This window comes from Saimiri boliviensis, chromosome 9 (genome assembly GCF_048565385.1).
Source record: "Saimiri boliviensis isolate mSaiBol1 chromosome 9, mSaiBol1.pri, whole genome shotgun sequence".
Lineage (NCBI taxonomy): Eukaryota > Metazoa > Chordata > Mammalia > Primates > Cebidae > Saimiri > Saimiri boliviensis.
The window spans coordinates 4,112,826-4,138,578 of NC_133457.1; the positions used below are offsets into that span (position 1 = coordinate 4,112,826).

Here is a 25,753-nt window from a genome sequence, read left to right on the forward strand (position 1 = left end):
GAACTAATAAATGAGTTTACCAGGTTTACAGGATACAAAGTCTACAGAGAAATATTAAAAGTGACATTTATGTATACTAACAATAAAAACTAGAAATTAATTGTTATTACATATATTTTTGGAGACAGGTTTGCCTTGTTACTCAGGCTGGTGTCAAACTACTGAGCTCAAAGACATCCACCTACCTCAGCCTCCCAAAGTGTTAGGATTACAAGCGTGAGCCCCTACTCCCAGCCAGAAATTAAAATATTTTAAGTGCCACTTCAAATGGCACCAAAATATGAAGTTTTTGAATAATTGTTTTAAATATATGCTAGTCTTGTGCCCTGCAAGTAACAAAACTTTGCTGACACAAGTCAAAAATGACATAAATAAGTGAAAAAGCAACAACTGAGTCTTTCAGTTTATGAAATACACAATATTGTTATAAGGTCAATTCTCCCCAAATTGTTCTATTGACCAACAAAATCAAAATTAAAATTTCAGCAGGCTTTTTTTTTTTTGTAGAAGTTGGTATATTGTTCTTGTAATTTATGTGGAAATACAAAGGACATTAGTCATTAAGGAAATGAAAATTAAAATCACTATATACCCAATGGCTAAAATTTAAAAAACTGGCCATACTAAGTGTTAACAAGCATGTAAAACAGCTAAAATTCTCATACATTGCTAGTAGAAATACAAAATGGTTTAGACATTCAAGAAAACAATTTGGCAGTTTTTTTAATAAAGTTACACAAGCAAACATACAGTTACTTCAACTCATCAATCTCACTTCTTTTTAATTTTCCCTCTGAAAATAAAAACTTATATCCATGCATGGGCCTGTATGAGAATGTTCATAACAGCTTTATTCATAAAGGACAAAAACTCAGCTAAATTCATGACACCCAAATGTCCACATGTGGATAAACAAGTTGTGGTATAGCCATAAAACTGATTACTACTCAGCAACAAAAAGGAAGAAACTACTTGAACATGAGCAATGTAGATGAATCTCACAAGCATTATGCTGAGTGAAAAAAAGCCAGACATAAAAGACTATCTGCTGTAGCCTTTTTATGTAAAATCTAAATTGTTGTGCAGAAAGCAGATCAGTAGTTGCCAGAGGTCAGCAGGAGACGAGGAGCGCTGACTGCAAAGGCACTGAGAAAGATTGTTATGGAGAAGGAAATATTCTCCACTTGAATGTAGTGGTGGCTATATACCTATTAATGCATGTATACGTATTGTAGTTCAACAAAGGTGATTACAAAAAGAAGAAGAAACTGTATTGAAATGTGTAAAATAATTAGTGAGAAAAAAGTCATAGATATTTCACTGGAGATGGAAGGAAGGTAAGAAGAAAACCCCATTCATTTAGTTTCTAGCTCTTGAACAATATCCGCTGAAGGCACATCATGGAATAGCTAAACTTGCTCAGAACATAGTTTAAAAACATCTATTATAACTGAAGCATTTAAAATCAATAAGGAAGGCTATGCTATTCACTAAGGGTACTAGTCATTGGAAGTAAAACAGTACACTTTTGCCTTAAATCATATATAAGAAAACATTCCTTACAGATTTCATAAGCATCAAACTTCAAAAAGTAGTTGAATAAAAATTTATATAATTCATCTTATAATTTTACACAGGAAAAGCTTTTGTAAGCATGGCTCCATGGCCAGAAAACAGAAATAAGGACAAGATAAACAGATGCTGAGAGGAAATAAAAATAAAATTAAAATTGACAATTTAGGGCAAAAGGCTAAAATATAAATGAGATAAATTACTAATATCCTTAATAGATACAAAGAGTTACTACACAGAAATAAGAGAAACAGGCCTGTACTAATAAAAGAAATAAGAAAAAGATATTCACAATAAGAAGTGCAATGGCCACTAAATATTTCAAAATGTATTCAATGTCAATAAATAAAACAATGCTGAGATACCAAATTTCACACCTAGTCACTTGTAAGAGCATGATTTTCAAATACTGCTGACAGAAGTGTAAACTTACATCTTTCTAGAAAGTATTTTGTAATAAATATCAAATGTCTAAATTTTTATCATTTTTTATTTTAAAATTTATTCTATAATAGATATTTTTAGAACATGTCAAATTGTTTATATGGTGAAAAACTAGGAATTCTAAATGTTTATCAATAACAGATGCCACAGACAGCATTTTTATATTGCTCAAGCTGTTAAAAATGAAGACACAGGCCAGAGGTAGTGGCTCATGCCTGTAATCCCAGCACTTTAGGAGGCTGTGGCAGGTGGATTACTCAAAGTAAGGAGTTTGAGACCAGCCTGGCCAATGTGATTCAACCCCATCTCTACTAAAAATGCAAAAATTAGCTGGGTATGGTGGTAGATGCCTGTGATCCCAGCTACTCGGGAGGCTGACACAGGAGAATCACTTGAACCTGGGAGGCAGAAGTTGCAGTGAGCCAAGATCATACCACTGCACTCCAGCTTGGGTGACAGAATGAGACCTTGTCTAAAAAAAATATATATATATATATTATATATATTTATTATATATATAATATATATAATAATTATTGGTGTGTATACATATTGCATATATAAATATATATAATTATTTATGTATACATTAATATATATTAATGTGTATTAATAAAATATATATACATGCCAATAATTATTGACATAGAAAGATGTACACAGTAAGTTGCTAGATAAAATATATTTTCAGTGTAAACGTATTGAAAAAAATCTATCTTCCAACTCATCTCAATGATAATCTCATCTTCCTCTCTTCTTTAAACACACGTACGTATATACACACACACACACACACACACACACACACACACACACGCTTGCATAAGCAGAGATACACTCATGGGTCTGGAATGTATGCACTAAAAGATCAATACAAGTGATCCAAGAGTGGTAAAATTAGGAAAAGCTTTATTTTAATCTTTATATTTGTCTATATTATCTAAACTATTTAAGTGTAATAAAAAATCTTTTTGTGAACTATTTGTGAGTTCAAATTTTGAACTGGGCAAGAGAAAGGAAATATGGAAGTTTTGTATAAGTTAAAAAATGAGCTATTGTTGGTCATCATAATCAAAATAAAATTGACATAAAACACAATCTACGATGATATTTTTAAGGTGTCAGAATAAAATACTAGAAAAATACCTTGAGGATTTCTTTCCCACATGAAATGCTACTTAAGGACCTGCTAAACAGTGTCCTTCCTCTACCCTTACCCCTCATGCTTTATGTTATGATGACTATGACTTTATAGCTCCAATAAAAGATAGCACAGGCTTTAAGTTTCATTTCATTGAAAATTATTTCTCAGCTAGGCCTTAAGAAAATAAAATGAAACTGTGGTTTGCGTCTTATTTGAGAAAGATAGATAACCTTGAATCTTAAACCTTCTTTAGCATTTTCTTGATCTTCACTAACCATGACCAAGGTAGAATGGTCTCATCTGCAAATTACTCAAATAATCAGCTCTGAGAAGTGACCTTGGATGAAGCAATATTAAATTGGTCAGGAAATTTTTTTGAGGCATCGCTATTATTAACTCACAATTTTTTCATTTCACTCTGCCACTGATGCTTGGCAGGTTATAATTTTTCATTTTTGCACTTGGATGAAACTCAGTGAAGTAGAGATTACAGAGATAGTAGTGAAGAATTTTTACAATGGGATTTTCCCCTCACTCCATAATATTAGGTTACAAAATGAATCTCTATTTGAGACAACTTATCAGCTGAAGATACATAACCAGACTGTTAAGATAACAGTAATGACCTACCCTGTATTTTAAGTTTTTTAAAAGTGCTGCCTCCTATTTAGAGAACTGATGTTGTGACCAATTTATGTACTTGGAAACATTTCCATTAGTGGAGATGGTTTAGACTGATTTCTCCTTTTGACATCTTCATGCCTTTATGAGCTAGTATGCTGGAGTTAAAGAAAATGACTATAAAAAAACAAAAACACTTCTCTATACGAGATGTCTAGTGACATGGCTTGAAAATAAATTTGTACTAATGACGAAGAGCTAATCTTAGGCAGGTGGCAACTATTTCCCTTCTTCTTTATTTTCGTAAGACCAGTTCCAATGCCGGTAGTCAGGTCTGGTGACGTGTCTATACTCATATTCTTTGAGAATCTCCTTTCAGGATGCTACTTATCCCTGACCAGCATATAATAGTCACTAAATAAATGTAAAATGTAAATTTAGAAAAGGGTAGAAAACTCCTTTAAAAATCACGAATGATTCTCTGGAAGAGAAGACAATGTTTAAACAGATAATTAGGATGGAGGCCTAGAGACCAGTCACCTCCACTCTGCATAAACTAAGAAATGTCCACTTCAGTCTCTAATTCTCTTAACTTACCATGATTCTACCAATAGCATCCAACTGCATGTAGAGCCATGCCTGGTTTGACTACCAAACTAGAAACAAGTACTTCCTAGAAAAACCATTTAATATCCCCAGTGTATCCTTCCATGTTCCTTAATAAGGAAATTAAATTTCTATTCTTCCCCCAAACATTTGCATTTGGGGTATTGGTTCTAACTGTAGAATAAATATCCTGTTCCCCTAAAAATTTATATATTATTTTACCATAGAACATTATGATGACTTCATAATACAATTTAGATATAAATGAATCTTTTACCTGATCTTTATTTGTCCAACTACTGGCAAAAAATGTAAACTGACAGAATAGCTGCAGAGTTAAGCACAGCACTCTCCTTTGAGTGCCTATAAAACCCAAGAATTGAACAGATTATGTGCTTTTGTAGAAAAGCTTATAGTAACATTTTGTTTTAACTAAAATTCTAGACTATGCAAAAATGAAATTAACCATTACATCCAGGTAAATCTGGGCCCTTTAGTCTAAATGATTTTTAAAAACAACTGGAAAACATCTAATATCAAATACACACATTTTCTCTATTAATCTGTATATTAGGAGAATCTTTGAAAGAGGGTTCATTATTATTATTATTATTATTATTATTATTATTATTATTTTGAGATGGAGTTTCGCTCTTATTACCCAGGCTGGAGTGCAATGGTGCAATCTCGGCTCACCGCAACCTCCACCTCCTGGGTTCAGGCAATTCTCCTGTCTCAGCCTCCTGAGTAGCTGGGATTACAGGCGCATGCCACCATGCCCAGCTAATTTTTGTATTTTTAGTAGAGACGGGGTTTCACCATGTTGACCAGGATGGTCTCGATCTCTTGACCTCGTGATCCACCTGCCTCGGCCTCCCAAAGTGCTGGGATTACAGGCTTGAGTCACCATGCCCGGCTATATATTTTAATAAAAGAAAAATTCTGACCCAAATTTGGAAATCTTTCTGTATTTGTAAAATTATTAAATTTTTAAAGGAAGTCTATATTGTTGTTCTTATGTTCTAAGACAACCAAGTGAAATGTTTACTAACTTCAGATCATTTACTTTATTCTAAATTGCATGCTTTTTAAAACAGTATTTCTAATATTAAGTGAAATAAGCACAAATCTCAGCTATTTTAATTAGTCAAAAAAAATTAAACCAGTATTTTAAAGAATTTTTGTAAAACCATAAATCTTGTCTAAAAAACAGACTTTGGACAATTATATTTTTATCTGTAAAGTACATCAAATCAGATTTCCAAAGATAAATATTTTCTGTACCTTAAGACAAATGCTGATTTTAACTCCTTTTTAAAAATTTTTGTTGTTTTTATTACTGACTGGCATAAGAAGATGAAAAACATAAATGGTTAAGTTATGGTTAGGCTTTCTTAGGAAAAACATATCATGGACTCTATGCAGCGACTGGAAAGCCTTACGTAAATTCAGAAACGTGGCAGACATTTTCTGTATTAGAGTCCTCAGCCATACTACCTGGGAGGTGCCAGACACCGTCTAATGTTCTATATGTCCCTTGATGTCTTACAACTTTTATCTTCAACTCCCAGAAATCTAAGCATAGTCAAGTAGCTCATTCCAATTTGCCTCATTTCCAAATTAAACACCCCATCCCTCTGACATTGTCAAAGTTTTCTGAAATCAGAATATGAAAGATAAGATTATTTTGTATTCACATCAAGCTTGCTACACATGTCTTGGAAACACAACAGTTAGAAAAGTATAGCGTTGCTGAGAAATGGGAAAAATTATTACTCTCCCCTATTAACAGGATCCCTTATTCAAAATAGTGAAGTATAATATGCATATATGTGAATAATGAATAAATATTCAAATGAAAATAACTAATAAAAATTACAATTTAAGAAATAAAAGATTTGAGGTAATTTAATGACCATAAATAATGTGTATCAAAATGCTGTATCAATATTTATAAGGTCATCACAACACAGTTATTAAATGAGTATGATGCCTTTCAAGAAGCAGAAGTAATGCAGGTAGTCAGGATAGCAGAAAAAAATGTGTGCAGTTGAAAGAAAATCACAGAAATGTAAATTTGAAATAAACTATAACTGTTATATTTTCTAACAAAAAATAATAATTCATTTAGACCAATGCTTTTTAAGCAAGGTTAACCTGAAATTAAGAGAATGTATACTTTAGAAATCAGACAGTATGCTCAATTTAACAGATGATTGCTTTCAGGGTATCATGGGAAAACAAGGTAAGGGAAAACACTAGTCTTTAAGCATGCATTAAAGTCTTCTATTCTTTTCCACGGGAGAAAAGAGTAACTTTTGCTTAAGCTCTTCTATTTTCCTTCTTAACCTATAAAATAAAAAAAACTAACCCAAGAAAAATAAACTCAACATGATAAAAAAATAGCTCTTACATAGCAAACTTTAATTCAAAAGTATAATAAACTACTGTTAAAAACAGGAAAAGGACAGAAAATTATAAACAAATTGAGCAAAAGAAATGAGACCATACAGTAAAAATCAGTGAAACAAAATACAGAAAACAGGAGAAAATCCAATGATATCAAAAATTGATTATTTGAATTAGGTGGAGAACAACAAACTTCTAACCAGATGATGGAAAGAAAAAAGACAAAAATTACCAGTATGAGAAATCAGAATAAGGCATCACTCCAAATGCTACAGCTATTACAATATTAAGAGAATATTACGAAAAATATTAAGCCAATACGTTCGACAACATAGATGAAATGGTAAAGACACCAACTGCCAAAGCTCATTCAAGAATAAATAGTCATTTGTAGCCATACACCTCTTAAAGAAATTGAATTTGTAATTAAAACTCTTCCCACAAATAAAAATCCAGACCCAGATGGCTTCATTGGAAAACTTTCCTAAACACTTAAAAAGCAAAGTCTCAAAAATCTACCAGAAAACTAAGAGAAGGGAATATTTCCCAACATTCTATGTGGCCAGCATTACACTACCACGACCACAGTACAAGCAAAAAAAAAAAAATTGAGACCTCTATGCCTTATGTAAGTAAATATAAAAATTCAAAATAAAATTTTAGCCAATACAGGCCGGGCGTGGTAGCGGGCATCTGTAGTCCCAGCTACTCAAAAGGCTGAGGTTCAAGAATCACTTGAACCTGGGCAGCAGAGGCTGCAGTGATCTGAGACTGCGCCACTGCAGTCTAGCCTGAGTGAGACCTCATCTCAAAAAAAAAAAAAAAAAAAAAAAAAAAAAAAAAAAAATTACCCAATAGAATAATGACCAAGCCGAATTTATCCATTTATCCCAGGAATGCAAGGCACTAGCTTAACATTTAAAAAGTAATCAATAGCCGGGTGCGGTGGCTCACGCCTGTAATCCCAGCACTTTGGGAGGCCGAGGCGGGTGGATCACGAGGTCGAGAGATCGAGACCATCCTGGTCAACATGGTGAAACCCCGTCTCTACTAAAAATACAAAAAATTAGCTGGGCATGGTGGCACGTGCCTGTAATCCCAGCTACTCAGGAGGCTGAGGCAGGGGAATTGCCTGAACCCAGGAGGCGGAGGTTGCGGTGAGCCGAGATCGCACCATTGCACTCCAGCCTGGGTAACAAGAGCGAAACTCTGTCTCAAAAAAAAAAAAAAAGTAATCAATATAATTCACCATAACAGACTGATAAAGAAAAAAAATGATCATTTCAATGCATGCAGGAAAATTATTCACAAAATCCCGTATCCTTTCACAATAAAAATTCTCAGTATACTGGGAACAGAGGATACAAATAGAAGGAAACTTCCTCAACATGATCAAGGCATTTTTTAAAAATGTCAATTTAACATCATATTTAACAGTCAAAGAATGTTTTCCTCCTAAGATCAGGAAGAACACAAAGTTGTTTGACATTACAACTTTACAACTTTTTTGACGTTACAATTTTTTTGATAAAAAATTACACTGGAAGTTCTAGCCAGAGAATTAGGTGCATGTGTGTTTGGGGAGTGGGAGTAGGGGAAAAAGATTCAGATCGGGAAAGAAGAATTAAAACTGTCTTTATAAATGATCATATAGAACATGATCATCTATTACACAGAATACAAAAGAATTAACAAAAAAATGGCTATTACAAATAAACGATTTTAGTAAGGTGGTAGGATCCAAGATCCGCATATAACACATAAAACTGTATTTCTATATGCTAGCAACAAATAATCAGAAATTCGACTTTAGAAAAAAAGTCATTTTAAATCACATCAAAATTATGAAATATTTAGGGATAAATTTGACAAAAGGTGCACAAAATTTATAAACTAAAACATTGCCAAGAGAAATAAAAAAGGTATATGTAAACAGAGAGACATACCTTTTTGACAGGCCAGAAGACTCAATAGTGTTAAAACAACAATTCTCCTCAAATTGATGTATAGATTCAACATATCCCAAACAAAACCTAGTAGGATTTTTACAGAAATTTTAAGATTTATTCTAAAATTCATGTAGAAATATAAAGAACCTAGACTAGCAGAAATAACTCTGAAAAAGAACAAAGTTGTAGTACGGCTAACTTTACCTGATTAAAAGACTTATTATAAAGCTAGAGTAGTCAAGAAAGTACAGTGTCAGCTTAGAGATGGCCAACTAGATCAATAAAACAAAACAGATTCCAACGAGACACCCACATAAATGTGAACAACTGATTTCTTTACCAAGAAAAAAGAGACAATTTAATGGAAAATGGATAGTCTTCTCAAAACTGATGCTGAAACGATTAAATATCCATACGAAAACAAAAAGAAAAGGTAAGTTAACCCATCCTTTAATACATAAAAATTATTCAAAATGGATCACAGACCTAAACTTAAAACTGTAAGACTTTTAGAATAAAACATACAAGAAAAGTTTTGTGTGCCTGGGATAGGCACAGATGTCTTAGTATAACACCATAAAGGCATACTCTATAAAAAATACCAGGCGACAAACTAAGTTGCACCAAAATTAAATACTTCTGTTTCAATGACATTGTTAAAACAATGAAAAGACAAGTCACAGGATAGGAGAATACATTTGCAAATTATGTATCTGATAACTTGTATCTAAAATGTAGGAAGAACCCTCCTATCTCAACAACACAAAGAATGTTCAAAACTTAACAAAAACCCAGTTGAAAATCTGATAACAGATTTAAACAGACATTTCATCAAAAAAGATACAACAGTTCCCCTTATCCAGGGAGTATATGTTCCAAGATCCTCAGTGAATCCCTGAAACTACAAATAGTACCAAAGCCTACATATATATTTTCCTATACATACACAACTACAATAAAGTTTAATTTATAAATTAGACACAGTAAGAGATTAACAATTCTAACTCATAAAAAAGATTAATTGTAACAATATACTTCAGCAAAAGTTTTATAAATGTATTCTCTCTCTCAAAATATCTTAACTGTACTGGACTCACCCTAGTTCTTGTTACTGCAGGTTACTAAAACCATGGAAAAAGAAAATGAGCATAAGGGTAGACAACTGTAAATGGATAACAAATAAGCAAATGCAAGCATGTTCATCATCATTAATCATTAGGGAAATGTGCATTATCACAAAGGGTTTTACTCTATGCTTCTATGAGAATAGCTAAATATAGACCATAGGATGTGTTATTAGTTTATATTAGAATAGCTAAATACAAACAGACCATAGGAATTATTAGCAAGATGTGGAGAATGTAGAACTCTCATATACTGCAGACTGGAATATAAATGTACATCCACTTTGGAAAATAGTTTAATATTTCTTTAAAAGATAAACATACGCATATATACTATGCAATCCAGCCATTCCCTTTATTTTCTCAAGAGAAATAAAAGCATAGGTCTATACAAAGTCTTATACATGAATGTTCGTAGCAGCTTTATTTATAGGAGACAAAAACTGGAAAATCTTAAATGTTTTTTAACAAGAAAAAAGATTAACAAATCGAAGCTTATCTATACAATGGAATACTAGTCCATAAAAATATTTTTAAACATAAAAGATTAATACACAATGATATGCAGGAATCTCAAAACTATGATTAAAGAAGCCATAAAGAGCATAGACCAAATGATTTAATTTATATAAAACCACAGAAATGAAAACTAATATATAATGAAAGAAAGCAAATCAGTGGTTGCCTGGAAACCAGGGGAAGGGCAAAAGGTAGGGATTACAAAGCAGCATCAGAAAACTCGTGGGGGTGAAGTACATATTTACTCTATTGATTGTGGTGATGGTATCACAGGTAGAAACGTATGTCAAAACTTCAAAAATTATATACTTTAAATATATGCCCTTTCATATATATCAATTATACCTCATTAAGCTGTTAAAAATTGGAAAAAAAAAAACAGAAATAAGCATTCTAAAATATTAGGATTCAGTAATTTTCTCTTGAACTATTTAACTATTTAACCTGAACCATGTTTGTACTGAAAACATTTTGTTAATTTTAATTCCAAAGATACCATTTATCAGGCATATCCTTCAGTTTTTTTTATATTAAAGAGTCTAGTACTAACAAACATTAGAATTAAAAAATATCTTGTCACATATTTTAGTTTAAACCCTCTAACTCAAAATTGTCACAAGCGATTAACAAGAAATTGAACTATCATTTATTCATTCAAAAGATATTTATTAAGTGTTACAGTCTGTGCCAGCTTCAAAAGATAAAATAAATAAGACTGAGTCTCCACCATCAAGAAGTCATGCTCTACTAGGGAAGACAGACATTTATGAAGATAATTTTCAAAAAGTGTGGCAACTGCAATAATAGATAAATGTAGAAGTGTGTTTGGGTATAATGTGACCAACAAGGAAGTAGACCTAGTCAGGGGCAAGAAGTAATATAAAGGATAAGAGAATGAAAGGTTTCATTTTTTTTTTTTTTTCAATAGAGATCATTTCTTGCTATGTAGCCCAGGCTGGTTTTAAACTCCTGGGATCAAACCATCATCACACCTTTGCCTCCCAAAGTGCTGGGGTTGTAGGTGTGAGCCACTGTACCCAGCTGTGAAAGCTTTCGAAAGGAAAATCTTCTAAGCTAAGTGTAAAGTAAGTAGTAATATTACAATATCGTGAAGACAAAAAGCTCTTCCTCTGACCCCAGTGACACAAGTTCCAGTACTACACAAATTTTATTATGAATATAAGGGTAAATGTATGAGAATGATACCCCTGTATAACTAAAAAAAAAAAAAAAAAAAAAAAAAACAAGAGAGAGAGGATTCTGAAAAGTATTACCTGTTTGCATATCATCTATACCTCCAAGATATCAAAATGTTCTGGCAAAAATAATTGATGGGCAAATGCTACAAGACTCTAGTTAAGAATATAAATATAAAGTGTTTATAAATAGCTTTAAAGGTAATTACACATTTTTACTGATAAGCAAGTAATGGAACAAGTAAATTATGGGGCTAGGACAGAAAATGTATCAAGATGCTGGCTATGTTATTATTTTTATCACTTACAAAGAATAAATGCATTAATAAACACATTCAGTCTAGATCTCATTGGTGATACGTTCATGCTGAACTTCTTGCAGTATTAAACCCCCTCAAAGAGTTCCACAGAAATTGTGGAGGTTATCAAGGTAAAGAAATAGTTTTGTATCTGTTCTAACACAACTTGAGTTCACTGTTATTTAACTATTCTATTATTGCAGTACCCATCAGAATAATAAACTGTGGGTTACCTCATCAAGGTCAAGGGTAGCAGTAAGACAGAAACTTTAGATTTTAAAACACTGTTAACTCAGGATGCTTAAAAGATTAATAATTCCAACCTTCTTGAGTGCTGAACAGACAATAACATACATATGGCCAAATAATCCTTTCCTTCACCCAATTATTTCATATACATATTATATATATACACATATATATACATACATATATACATATATATACATATATACATATATATATATACACATATATATAATACATTCATATATACAGACACACACACACCCCATATGCTGGCATCAATGAATATGTATCTTTAACATTCAGAAAGAATTCACTGTCCTACAATCTGGGCAAATGAAGAGTGAACCCCTACAGTTATGACCACAAAAATATCTAAGAAGTGAGCCAAAAACATTACCAAAAACATTACCAATGTTGCCACATTGTCAACACAAAGATAGCCAGAACACTAATGGAAATTACATTTTATCCTTAGCATATTCAGCACTTTGAGATGTATCTAGGGCATTCATAGTAAATCAAACAAAACAACTTTGAAGACAATAGAGATAATATGTGCATAGACTGAGCTGGGAAATAGTGATGGATGCTTAATGAGGTCACAGAACAAATCAACACAGCTGGCCTGTTGATTGTTCATTAGCCACCCTGAAAGAGCCAGAGGTGCACCACCTAATGCAGCTGCCAAACCAAAAGAAAGGGTTGCTGATGTTCAAGGGCACAATCATACACTCAAAAAAGTTTAGCTGGAAAGGTCTCAGAGGTCACAGAGTTCAGTGTGCACAGATCCATAGGTTGCTGCTGCATTTCAACCGCTGTATGAACATCCTGAAATTATATACAAAATTTTGTGACTGCATGCATAAGAACCGCTGATTTAATTCAGTCACTCATTTAATGGATGGGAAAACAGTTTCACTGAAATTGAATTACAGCGCAATAGTACTAAATTGGAAGTAGAATCTCTTGAGCCCCAGCTATTTTATTTTTATTTTTTGCTTTCACACCAAGAAGTCTCCTATTAAGTACTAAAAATTTTAACTGCAGCAGAAAAAGACATACAGCTGGAATCCCTAATCCTTGATTTTCTAAGAGATTCAGTATCCCCTGTGAACCTCTCAATAAGCTCTCGAGTCCATTTACATTGCACTTCATTGTGAAAGTGCCAAACATAGCCTGTGTGATATATGTGTTCTGGCAGACTTGTAATTGAAACAATATCCAAAACAAGTAGCTCATGTCCTGGTGGTACGTCAGAAACCAAAAGTAGTCTGCCACAATACTTAGGGAGAAATCAGAGGACATAAAAAGGTCTGGAAATAAACATGTTCAAGAAAGGGGCTATGGAATTACTTACAGAGCCTAGTAAATAGTTGATGCTCATTAAATGTTTTTTGAACTGAATTAAACTGGTATAAGCCATCTAACAAATCATTCCCAAATGAGGAAGAATTCTTGCTCAAGAATTACCTCCCTTATCAATGCAGTAAGGTTTTTTTTTTTTTTTTTTTTAATGTAAGCTTTAAGAAACTCTATATATATTGCTCAATCTTTCGTTTATTCTAAAATGGCTCTGAATTTACAAATAGATGGCAGGACTTTTATATGCTCAATAAATTAATGTGGGATCTTCTCTCAGTGTTGCTGTTATTAAAAAAAATCTCTTCAGTAGATATTTTGGCTATTGAATATGAATCTCTCATCAAATTAATAACACTATTATTTTAGATTCACTTTCAGATGGTTTAACAGTGGTCTTTGGGGTATAATAACATATTGCTGACTTGGGCAAGCTGCCACTGGACTGAATATAAATTTGTACAAAGCAAATTCTCCATCTGAAAATTCCGTAATTACCTCAAACTGATCATGCTCCAATCTAAATAAAGTGTTTTCCCCTGCAAACCCTGCTTATTTTCCCATATTGCCTACTGTGATTAGCAGCATTATAATCTATCCCACCAGTCTAAAAAGCTTATTGAACTTTACTCTCCCTTGCCTAAAACACCCAATGAATAATTCAATCAAATTAAAGATATCTCATCGAAGCCATTCGTTACTCTTTTTCTCATGGCTATTATCTTGTTATAAGCCCTTATCGCCTTCTGCCAGAACTCAAAACGCCCCCTACTTCTAATTGCTCCCCCATTACAGTTTTTCCTTAATATGACATTAGAATCAATGTTGTAAAAAGCAAATCTGATAATTTGTCACCTCTTGCTTAAAACCTGTCAGTGACTTCCCACTGCATTCAAGTAAGCAAACCCGTATTTTCCCCTTAAAATAAGAGTCTTTTGGTTCTCATCTCCAAGCAACACCTAACATTTCCCAACAGACTCCTTAAACTTCCTGCCTTAGAGTCTTGAAGTTTCTCCAAGTGAAACCTGATGTTTTTATTACCTTAACTTTGAGCACATACTCTATGCAATCCATGAAATACTCTCCCTGATACTTTCTCTACATGGCATTAAAGATAAACTTCCTTTAAGGCTTAAAAGCACCTCAAAGACTGCAAAAAACCTATTTGTCAGCCACATATGAAGTTGACTGTTTAATCTCTAATCCGGCACACCTTGTCCGTATCTTATCACAGTACTTTCCAAACACTATTTTAATTATCTGTTTAGTTGTTCATCTCTATCATTAGAATCTCATCTCTTCAAGGGCATAGACTGTATCAAATTTATCTTTGTGCCCATAGCACCTAACAAAATACTTAATACCTAATAAACATAAACACTGGTTGAGAAAATAAGTGAATGAATAAAAAAGCGTGTAAGAACTAGGTTCCCTCTTCTGTTGTATATGTAATTGGTTCAATCACATAATTTTTTTTTCCTTTTTACTTTCTAGGCCTTTCAGAATATATTTGTTCCTAACTACTCTAGATCGATTTAAATAAAATTCATGTATTAATTTGATAGGAACTAACATAACAAACTACCACAGACTGTGTGGCTTAAACAACAGAAATGTATTTTCTCGTAATGGAATTTAGAAGTCCATTATCAGGGTGATTCCTTCTGAGGACAATTGGGAATAATTCACATTGAATTTCTGTTACAGAAAGAACACAAGAGCATTTATTCAAAATGAAGAAATTAATATAAATTCAGGTTTCTCTCCTGGATTAGATGGCCATCTTCATCCTGTATCTTTATATAATCATGCCTATGCCTGTGTCTATATCTAAATTTATTCTTTCAATAAGAACACCAGTCAGATTAGATTAGTGTCCATTCTAATAACATCATTGTAACATTATCACTTCTGAAATTACCTTATATCCAAATCGGGGTACATTCCGAAGCACTGGACATTAGGACTTCCACATGAATTTTGTGAGAGAGGACATAATTCAGCCTGTAACATTTATCCTCACTCAAGTAAAAAATCTGGGTTCTGGTTATGTTTTTTAAATTTTTCAGAATATTTCTAAATAATGATCCAGTTTTTTCTCAGAATATTTTCTATTACCTATGTAACACTGTATAAGAAAAAAAATCCCTGAAGTTTCTAATGGTGTTTTTGAAACCCAGTCCTTCCATTACAGTCAGCAGTAAGAACTGGAGCTAAAGAAGACTAACTGAATTGATTGAGTCCAGGACTGAATCTGCCCTGTGCACAATGGTTAAATAATCAGTGCTTCAGTACTTCACCTGAAAAGGAAAGTGGCCTGACTCCCTCTGCAATTCCGTAAAATGTAAGTCTCTGATTCTACCTCGTTTTATGTGTCATAGCAAGGAACACTGCTGGAAGTACAAGAATAGAAATAACACAAGAGAATTTAAATGAAGAAATTAATATAAATTCAGCTGCATTTGGAAATGTTTACACAGCTGAAAACTATGGACCTTCCAGACTCTTAAATACATTTCATCCACTCTATGAAGATCTGAAGGCACTGCTGTTTATTTTTCGAGATGGAGTCTCACTGTTACCCAAACCGGAGTGCAGTCGCACAATCTCAGTTCACTGCAACCTCCACCTCCCGGGTTCAAACAATTCTTCTGACTCAGGCTCCCAAGTAGCTGGGACTGCAGGCATGCGCCACCATGTTCAGCTAATTTTCTGTATTTTTAGTAGAGATGGGGTTTCACCACGTTATCCCAGATGATGTCCTGACCTCGTGATCCGCCTGCGTCGGCCTCCCAAAGTGTTGGGATTACAGGCATGAGCCACTGTGCCTGGCTGAAGTCATTGTTTTTGGAGTTGTAAATGCATGTGGATGTTGCTTTCAGCACACACACACACACACACACACACACAAAATACCTACAGTAGGTGTCCCTCATGGCAGTACCTTATGCTACTCCAAAATTATATTCATTAAGATTAAATATTCCAGCAGTCTTTGTTTAAAAAAAAAAATTAGTGCTAGAAAAATAAAACCTATCACAACAGGTTATAGGATTTAAGTTATACGTTAATTTATACAAATTCTCACTGAATTCTATAAATTCAAAGCACCTAATTGTGCACTCAGTAAATGGCATCCAGGTTCTCTGAACTAATCAGTTTTTTCCTTTTTTTTTTTTTTTTTTTTTTTTTTTTTTTTTGAGATGGAGGAGTCTTGCTGTTGGCACCCCTGCTGGGGTGCAATGGTGCGAACTTGGCTCACTGCAACCTCTGCCTTCTGGTTGTGCCAATTCTCCTGCTTCAGCCTCCTGAGTAGCTGAGATTACAGGCACCCACCACCACACCCAGCTATTTTTTGTATTTTTGGTAGAGATGGAGTTTCACAATGTTGGCCAGGCTGGTCTCAAACTCCTGACCTCAGGTGACCTACCCACCTCAGTATCTCAAAGTGCTGGGATTACAGGTGTGAGCCACTGCGCCCAGCCTGAATCAATTTTAAAGTCACACATAACTCTACCTATTTTTTAAATACATCAAGAACAAGAGAATCAAGACAATGAAATCATCTTTATTGCTAGAGAAAAAATAAACATTCATTTGAAAAAGAGTTCATTTCTCTTGACAAAGGTGGTTTTATCCTTTAGCTACAGAATGTAATAAACAAAAGTTTTGGGAAAACATTGATAGAGAATGATTCATATAAGCATTTCCTTTGAGAAGTAATCATGAAGTATCAGAACATGAGTGTATGTTAGGAAAATTTTATGCAACATCAATGCTGCAGACAAATGACAATATTTCAGAAGATTATTTAAGACATAACGAATTCCTTACATTGAGCATCTATGTTAAATTACCAGCTGAGACTATTTCTTGAGGATAGTAACCATACACTAAATTGATATTAGTTTATTTAAACATCTAGTTGACAGTGAAGAACAAGTCAACTGACATCAAACACTTGGCAATAACAAGGATAAGTTAATCACAGAGCACTATCAATATGAAACACTTCTGAAGAGTATGAAACACATGTTTTGTTTTTTAAAAAAATCTATGTAAATGAACAGCTTGAGTGTAAGAGGAAGCTTTGACTACCTGACACTTCTAGGAACTACAAATTTTGCTCAGGCTACTGCTGTTCTGGATACTCAGAAGACACTGTGGATTATGAGGAAGATGGCTATATAATCATGGCCTGCGGTTTTAAGATTCAGTAATTTATATAATGGTAAAAAATGATACAGGATTGAGAGAGAACACCAGCAATATTAATGCAGGTCATGGTGTTCTGAGGTTCATAGTGTACTTTCTGCGGGCATACTGTTCACCCAAAATTGATAAAGTAATTCTTCCTTTTAAGTAATTTCTTGCAGGATGGTATCCCAATGTTCTCATATGGTGATTCACTTATGGCTAAGTTCTCCCAGAGAATGGTTTACTCTTTCTTGCTGACAACAGCTCTGGATGATATAAGTATTTCATATACCTACAAAACACTCTTAAAGTATGTATCTCTCACTTTCCACAATTGAAACCCCATTATAAGTTTTAAGATAGATGGTGGTACTAAATATTTTATAAGCATGGGTCTAAGTATGAAGGGATCAGCTGGCCAGCTTAACTTGCTAGTCATGAAATAGAAACCCACCAACTTCTCCTTCACCCAATAAGAATAGAAAGGCTCTTCTCATCTAAGAGGAAATGAAATCGCCCCTACTTGTTTATTTCATTCCATTGTTTTCAATTCATCTAATATTCCCCTCATCCACAGGTTCCATTTGTTTTGAAAGCTATACGCTGCTGCTTTCATTTAAAATTAAAACCAGGAGTTCTTGACTTCTTTAAAAAGATCTTTATTGAGATGTAATTCACATATAATACAATTCACCCATTAGAGAAGTCTATGATTCAGTCATTTTTAGTATATTCACAGAGTTGTAAAAATTACAATTTTAGAACATTTTCATTCTTCCAAAAAGAAACCGCATGCCATTAATAGTCATTCCCATTCTCCTTTCTCCTTCCCCCTGGAAATTAATAATCTACTTTCTGTCTCTGTAGATCTACCTATTCTGGACATTTTATATAAATGGAAATCACACATTATGTAATCTTTTGTGACTTTTTTTTCCTCAGGTACCATGTTTTTAAGGTCCATCTGTGTTGTAATATGTATCAATACTTCCATTTTTATTGCTAAATAATATTCCATTGTGTAGATATACCAATATTTTATTTATCCACACATTCATCAGCTGATGGACAAATGTGTTGTTTTCATTTTTTAGGTATTATTAATAATGCTGCTATGAATGTTCATGTACAAGACTTTGTGAGGACATATTTTTTCATTTCTTTTTTGATACATAGCTAGCATTGGAATTTCTGGTTCATATGATATGTCTTTTTAATGATTTGAGAAACTGCAAAACTGTTTTCCAAAACAGCTACACAAGTTTACATCCCCCTCACCTATATATAAGGGTTCCCATTTCTCTACAATTTCATCAATACCTGCTGATACATGCAAGGGTTACTTGTAAGGCTTCCCATTTCTCTACAACTTCACCAATATTATCTGACTTTTTGCCACTCTAATGGATGTAAAGTAGCCTCTCATTGTGGCTTTGATATGCAACTCCCTAATGTGTAATGATGTTGAGTGTATTTTCATGTTCTTATTGGCCATATGTATGTCTTCTTATTCTGAGAAATGTCTACTCTGATTCTTTGCCCATTTTGGTTATTTCATTCTAGTCTGAGTTGTAAGAGTCCTTTATATATTTTAGATGCAAGTCCCTTGTTAAAGATATAATTTGCAAACATTTTCTCTCATGCTATTGGTCATCTCCACATTTTTTAATGTATAATTTGCAAAATTGCAAAATAAAACATTTTTATTTTGATGAACTCTAATTTACCTATTCTTTCTTTTGCTGGTTTTTTCTATTGATGTCGTATTTAAGAAACCATCACCGAGCCCAAGTTTATGAAGATATATTCATAAATTTTCTTCTAAGAGTTTTATAGCTTTAGTGCTTATATTTAGGCTTATAGTCTATTTTGAGTTCATTTTTGTGTATAGCAGGAGGTACGAATACAACTTCATTCTCTGCATGTTGATATTCTGTTGCCTCAGAATCATTAACTAAAAAGACTTCTTTCCTCATTGAATTGTTTTAGCACCCTTGTGAAAAAGCAACTCAATAAATCTGAGTTTAATGATGTAGAATTTAGGAAAAAAATATTGCCTGAAAATTTTCCAAGATATCATATTATGATAATCTGATAAGATTTAGCCAGCAACCAGCAATGGGGTAGAGAAATGGCTGACCAATATCCAGAGTACAGACACAGTGTGGCAATGAAATGCACACTTTATCCACACCGATATCAATACCAATGGTGGTAACAGCTTAGAAAGGGAAGTATGCTGAAATTGCACAACTGAGCAATGATATCATATAAGCCGTTTAATGACCAAAGTTCAAGTAGATGGCTATGAAAATATTTTAGATGACCTAGTTTAAAAATATATGAGAGAAGCTTCCAAAGGTTAGGCGGGGTGTCTGTGGGTGTGAATGGCAGGAATTAAGCAGGATATGAGAAGCACTTGGTTAGTAGGCTGATTTAGTAAAGGGTTTAGATCCAATAGAGGGTGTGAAACAAGAGTGAAGGTGGAAACCCTGTCATGCAGATAAAGTGAATATGATAAAATTTGGAGGAATTCCATGTGATTATTAAAAAAAAAAGTGGACTAAGAATGCATCACAGATACCTAAGATAAGAAACGGAGAAGTCTTCCTTCCTTGGTTAAAAAGAGAGTTTTCACATACTACATCCTCAGTAAGAACAAGCTTATGAATTTGTAAAGGATTATGCAATACATTAAAAGCATAGTGCCTACAACTAAGAAGTATTAATTGAGACCTTGCACTCAGGTACTCTCTCCTAGGCATTATCTCAGTTGCTTTACATGTATTATTTCACTTAACTCTCATGAATACCGTAAGAGGTTAATCCAATCATATTCTTATTAGAGGTGACACAACTGAGATCTAAAAAAGTTAAATATCTTATCCAAGTGGTTAAACAAAACAGCTGAATCTAGATTTAAAACCAGATCAAGCTGACTTTAAATTACGTGGTCTTTGATTACAGCAGTGAAAATGAAGAAAACTCCATTTGAACCAAGCTTAGTGTTTTATGTAAAGTAATATATAAGTGGTATGTGACTTTGGTGCTAAAGGCTAGAGGTTGACAGTGTTTCTGATCTTCAGTGATTATTAATATTAGCAAAGTTCTGAGCTATCTCCAATTTATTCTTCTCCCAACATATCATTTCTACCTGACATCCATCTCCTTATTTCCATTTAACTCTCACAGATCCATTTCAGTTCAATGTCACTCATGAACTTGACAATTTTAATGTCTTCTAAACTAATCTTTTCATATCTTGGTTCTTGCTACTTAAATCCTGGTGACTAACTACTGCAAAACTATCCCGAAATTCAGCTCTGATCATGGCATCTCTATGCTCAAAAACATTCAATCTCTCTACGTTACCAAATCAAATACATCTAATTGCCTTTGTATTCCAGAACCTCCACAATAGAGCCATTGCTTCCCATTCTAACCTAGACACGTCCACCTGCCTACAACCAATCTGTACTACCTACTATTGTTTAAAAACAAACAAACAAACAAACAAACAAACAAAAAACAAAAAAAAAACACTCCTACTACATGCTTTCTAAACTTAATGCCTTTATGAATTCTTTTTCTCCGGGACTGGAATGCCTCCCCTATCTACCCATTGAAATCCAATCCATATCAAATGATGCTTCTTCCATGAAAACTATCCTAATTTCCTAAACATAACTGCTCTCTCTGTTAACTACTGTATCATTTTTCTTTTATGCTTCATGTGACGATAAACTATTCTAGGTTTGTGCACTTACCTGATCTCCTCTTATAGACTTCAAGTTCTATTAGAGCAAAGCCTATGTATTACTTTTCTCTGAATTCCATGAATACCTAAGAGAGTCTTTGAAACAATGGGCATTAATAATGATTGCTGGACTCAATTATTGTAGTCAAATCAGTAATAGTGATGTATCACTTAGGGACATCTCAGTTGCAAACGGCATATGATCCATCAGGCTTAGGCAAAGAATTGGCTTTCGTTCACATGAACAAACCATGCAAAAGAATGATAGAGCTAGCCTCAAGAATGACACAAATACTGACAGACTTTCTATGTTTCTCCTTTGGGCTGGCACTGTTTCTACCTATTACAGACTGACTCTGTCTATACTACCAGAGACATGGCTGCCAGCAGCTTACCAGTTTCCATCCTCTAAGCATCAGGGCCAGGGAAATGTGCAACATCCACCATTCCCTAGCATCTGTTTAAAAAAACACTGAAAAAAGGTCTCTGATAGACACAACTTAGATCACAAATTAATAATTACAGCCAAAAGTTGAGCATAAAAGGGAGCAGCTTTTGTTTAGGTCACATGAAAAAACCTAAGTATTCATATGTATGTGGTTTTTGGAGTGCTGGTTTTCTTAGAAAATTAGGGAAGGAGTACTATATGGACAGAACATCTGATGTCTACCAAAAGTGGCTAAAAATTTCAGTGATGATAATTAACTATTGCATAGTCAAGTTTAAAAAGGAAAGGGGACTTCTGATTTCTTACCCGGCATGCAAGGAGCTTAGAAGTCACCACTCCATCCTAACAAAGAGTAAAAAGCAGAACAAACTGAAAAATCAACAACTCCTCTTAAACCCATCAGAAGTGAGGTCACACTAATGGCAAAATTCTGCTCCCAAAAGTGGAGAGAAAGACAAGTACATATGGAAAATCACAATTTATCAGAATGGAAATTCATAAGCAGAAACTTCCCCAAGAATCAGTAGGGTACAAAAATATAAAGTGTAATCGGCAAATTTTAAGAGGGTCAATGTGGACAAGTTTGAGATTTTAAAAGCCCTAGGGGAACCCAGCCATCCAGGGGCCTCACACATTTTTCAGTTTTTCCTTATGGAGCTCTATCAGGGTCTCACAGTGAAAACCGAAGAAACACTTACTCATGCTCCAAGAGGGAGAAGAAAAGGAATAATTTTGAAATACACTAGATGGAGCATGCTGCTCTTCTGGACAAGGTGTATCCGTAGGAGAAACTATTTAACCAGAGCCTAACCTCTGAGTTTTTATCACAGCCTAAGTGATCTGGGGAAACGGAAATACTCAACTTCATCCAACTCTACCCTTCCACATAAAGAAAAGGAAATACTCAATTTCAGTACCCTCTAACCCTCCATGTGGGAAAAGGGAAATATTCAATTCCAGCCATCTCCAGGCATTCTATCCCACTTACGGGTAAGTGGGAGGAACTAAGAAGCATTTGGGTATATACACAGTAATGGGACTGCTGAGTTGAATGGTAGTTCTGTTTTTAGGTCTTTGAGTAATCACCCCTGTTCAGTAAATGGTGCTGGGATAATTGGGTAGCCATATGTAGAAGATTCAGACTGAACAGTTTCCTTACATCATATACAAAAATCAACTCAAGATAGATCAAAGACTTAAAGACAAAACCCAAAACTATAAAAACCCTGGAAGACAACGTAGGCAATACCATTCTGGACATAGGAACGGGCATGCATATGTTCATTACAGGACCAATGCATGAACACATGCATGCGTATGTTCACTACAGTACTAATCACAATAGCAAAAGATACAGAATCAAAATAAATGCCCATCAATGGTAGACTAGGTAAAGAAAATGTGGTATATATACACCATGAAATACTATGCAGCCATGACAAATAACAAAATTATGTTCTTTGCAGGAAAATGAATGGAGCTGGAGGTCACTGTGTTTAGCAAACTAGTGCAGGAACAGAAAACCAAATACCTCATATTATCACTGATAAGTGGGAGCTAAATGATGAGAACACATGGACACAGAGAGGGGAACAACACACACTGGGGCCTGTCAGAGGGACGAGAGCGGGAGGAGGAGGAAGATTTGGAAAAAGAACTACTGGGTACGAGGCTTAATACCTGGGTGGCAAGATAATCTGTACAACAAACCCCCATGATACAAGTTTACCTATGTAACAAATCTGTACATTTACCCCTGAACTTAAAGTTTTTAAAAACTTATGCAGTATTTGCCTATAACCTATGCACATCCTCCCATATACTTTAAATCATAACTACATTACTTATAATACCTTATACAACGTAAATACTAAGTAAATAGTTGATATACTTCATTTTTAGGTTCATATTATTTATTGTTGCATTTATTATTTTTCCTCTGATTATTTTTGATTTACTACTGAATAAATACAAAGATGCAGAACCTGTGGATATGGAAGGTCAACTGTATACCTGGTTAATTCTTTAAGTATGAAAGAGTATACTATTGTATAATGGAAAACTATGTTCTATATTTTGGGAAGCCCAATTATTTTCAGCTTCGCTGCAAAGTCCTAATGTTAGAATATTCATTTCTACTCTTTACAGCAATAATGACACAACTACCTACTAAGCAAATACTATATATAGAAGCTAAACTAAAATGTAAATCACACTCAACACAATAAATCCACCATCTCATGTATTTTTCTCTTTGCAGTCTTTGACAATCACTACTGTTTGTAAGAATAGAAAACTGAGGCTCAGAGAAATCATGCCATGCCAAAGATCTGTAGCCTGTTCTACTGGCTATGCTGGCTATTGTCTCTGAGGTACACAGCTCTATTATCAAAAATGTCTCTTTTTTCTTTTTCTGGTCTCAGGTACCTTCTTGTCCTATCCTATTGCTTTTACTGAATTTTTTTGCTTTTATACTAGCATACCTGAGCTTTTATAGTCTCTTCCTAAACAGAAAGTGCTTCTTGTCTTTTGATGAACAAATCAGTTCATTTAGTTTTATGTTATTTTTTGCTCAGAGCCTTTTGCTTCATTTTCTTTACTCCTCATGCTAATACTTAAATTCCAACTTAAGTATTCAAGATTTTAAGTTAAGATTTACATTATTTCAGATGGTTGAGGCTGCCAAAGAAGGCTGATCCTTAGTTACTTGGAAGTTACTTTATAGTATTCTGATTGTACTTTATTCCTTACTTTTGTGATTTTGTATTTAAGGGACAATTACTTGCATAATGATATGGTTAGGCTTTGTGTCCCCACCCAAATCTCATCTTGAATTATAATCCCTATAATCCCCACATGTCAAGGGAGAGAACAGGTAGAAGTAACCAAATCATGGGAGCAGTTTGCCCCATACTGTTCTCATAATAGTGAGTTCTCATGAGATCTGATGGTTTTATAAGGGTCTCTTCCCCTCTTCACTCGGCACTTCTCCCTCCTGTCACCTTGTAAAGAAGGTGCCTTGCTACTCTTCACCTTTCACCATGACTGTAAGTTTCCTGAGGACTCCCTAGCAATATGGAACTGTAAGTCAATTAAACCTCTTTCCTTTATAAATTACCCAGTCTTAGGTATTTCTTCATAGCATTGTTAAAATGGACTAATAAGCATATATAATTATTTCTATTGCCATTAAACTTCTACCCTTAGTTACCATGGTAACTGGTAACTATGGCCAAAAGTCAGACCAGTTGTTTTCTCTCAAGGAAGGGTTGGGGAAACACTGGATGTATCTCCATCAGTCACAAAGAGTAATGCAATCTAATGTTACTGATAATAAGCACCAATATTTTAAGTGAATGACAAATTATCGCTTTAACAAGTCACTCGATCATGCATTATGATTTCTTGAGTGGGAAAAAAGAGGTAGCGATATGGCTAGCATAACACAAATCTTATCTTATAATGCTAGAGCCATTAATCTGAAGGCGAGCATGAACATGTGTTCCATATATGAGTGTTATATGTCACATATGTCTCAGACAATCAAGGTTGAAAATGATTGGTTTAGTTAAAAGATAATCAATTCAAATATAGCCAGGGCCAGATGGAGCTGTGGTATATATGAAGCTCTTGGCAAAAGGAATAAGGCAGTGGGGTTGGGGAGAGCGGAGTGGTGAAATGAACAGTGCATGTGCTAGTTCAAGACTTTAAATCCAGTTTTGTTTTAAATACAGGAAAAATGAAACAAAATCTATAAACCAGGTCTGGACTGCTGGCTCAATAAGAAACATGTTCATACTATGCTTGAATGAAGTTCTTTAGCATCAATAATTAAAAGTAAAATAAAGCAGTACTTTACG

The 25,753-nt window shown here is 34.1% G+C and overlaps 1 protein-coding gene across 5 annotated transcripts in view; it reads right to left on the minus strand.

Annotated features, from left to right (window-relative positions):
• Nucleotides 1-25,753, minus strand: part of NAALADL2 (N-acetylated alpha-linked acidic dipeptidase like 2) — a 1,288,446-nt gene that overhangs the window by 1,224,411 nt on the left and 38,282 nt on the right. The window lies entirely within an intron of this gene.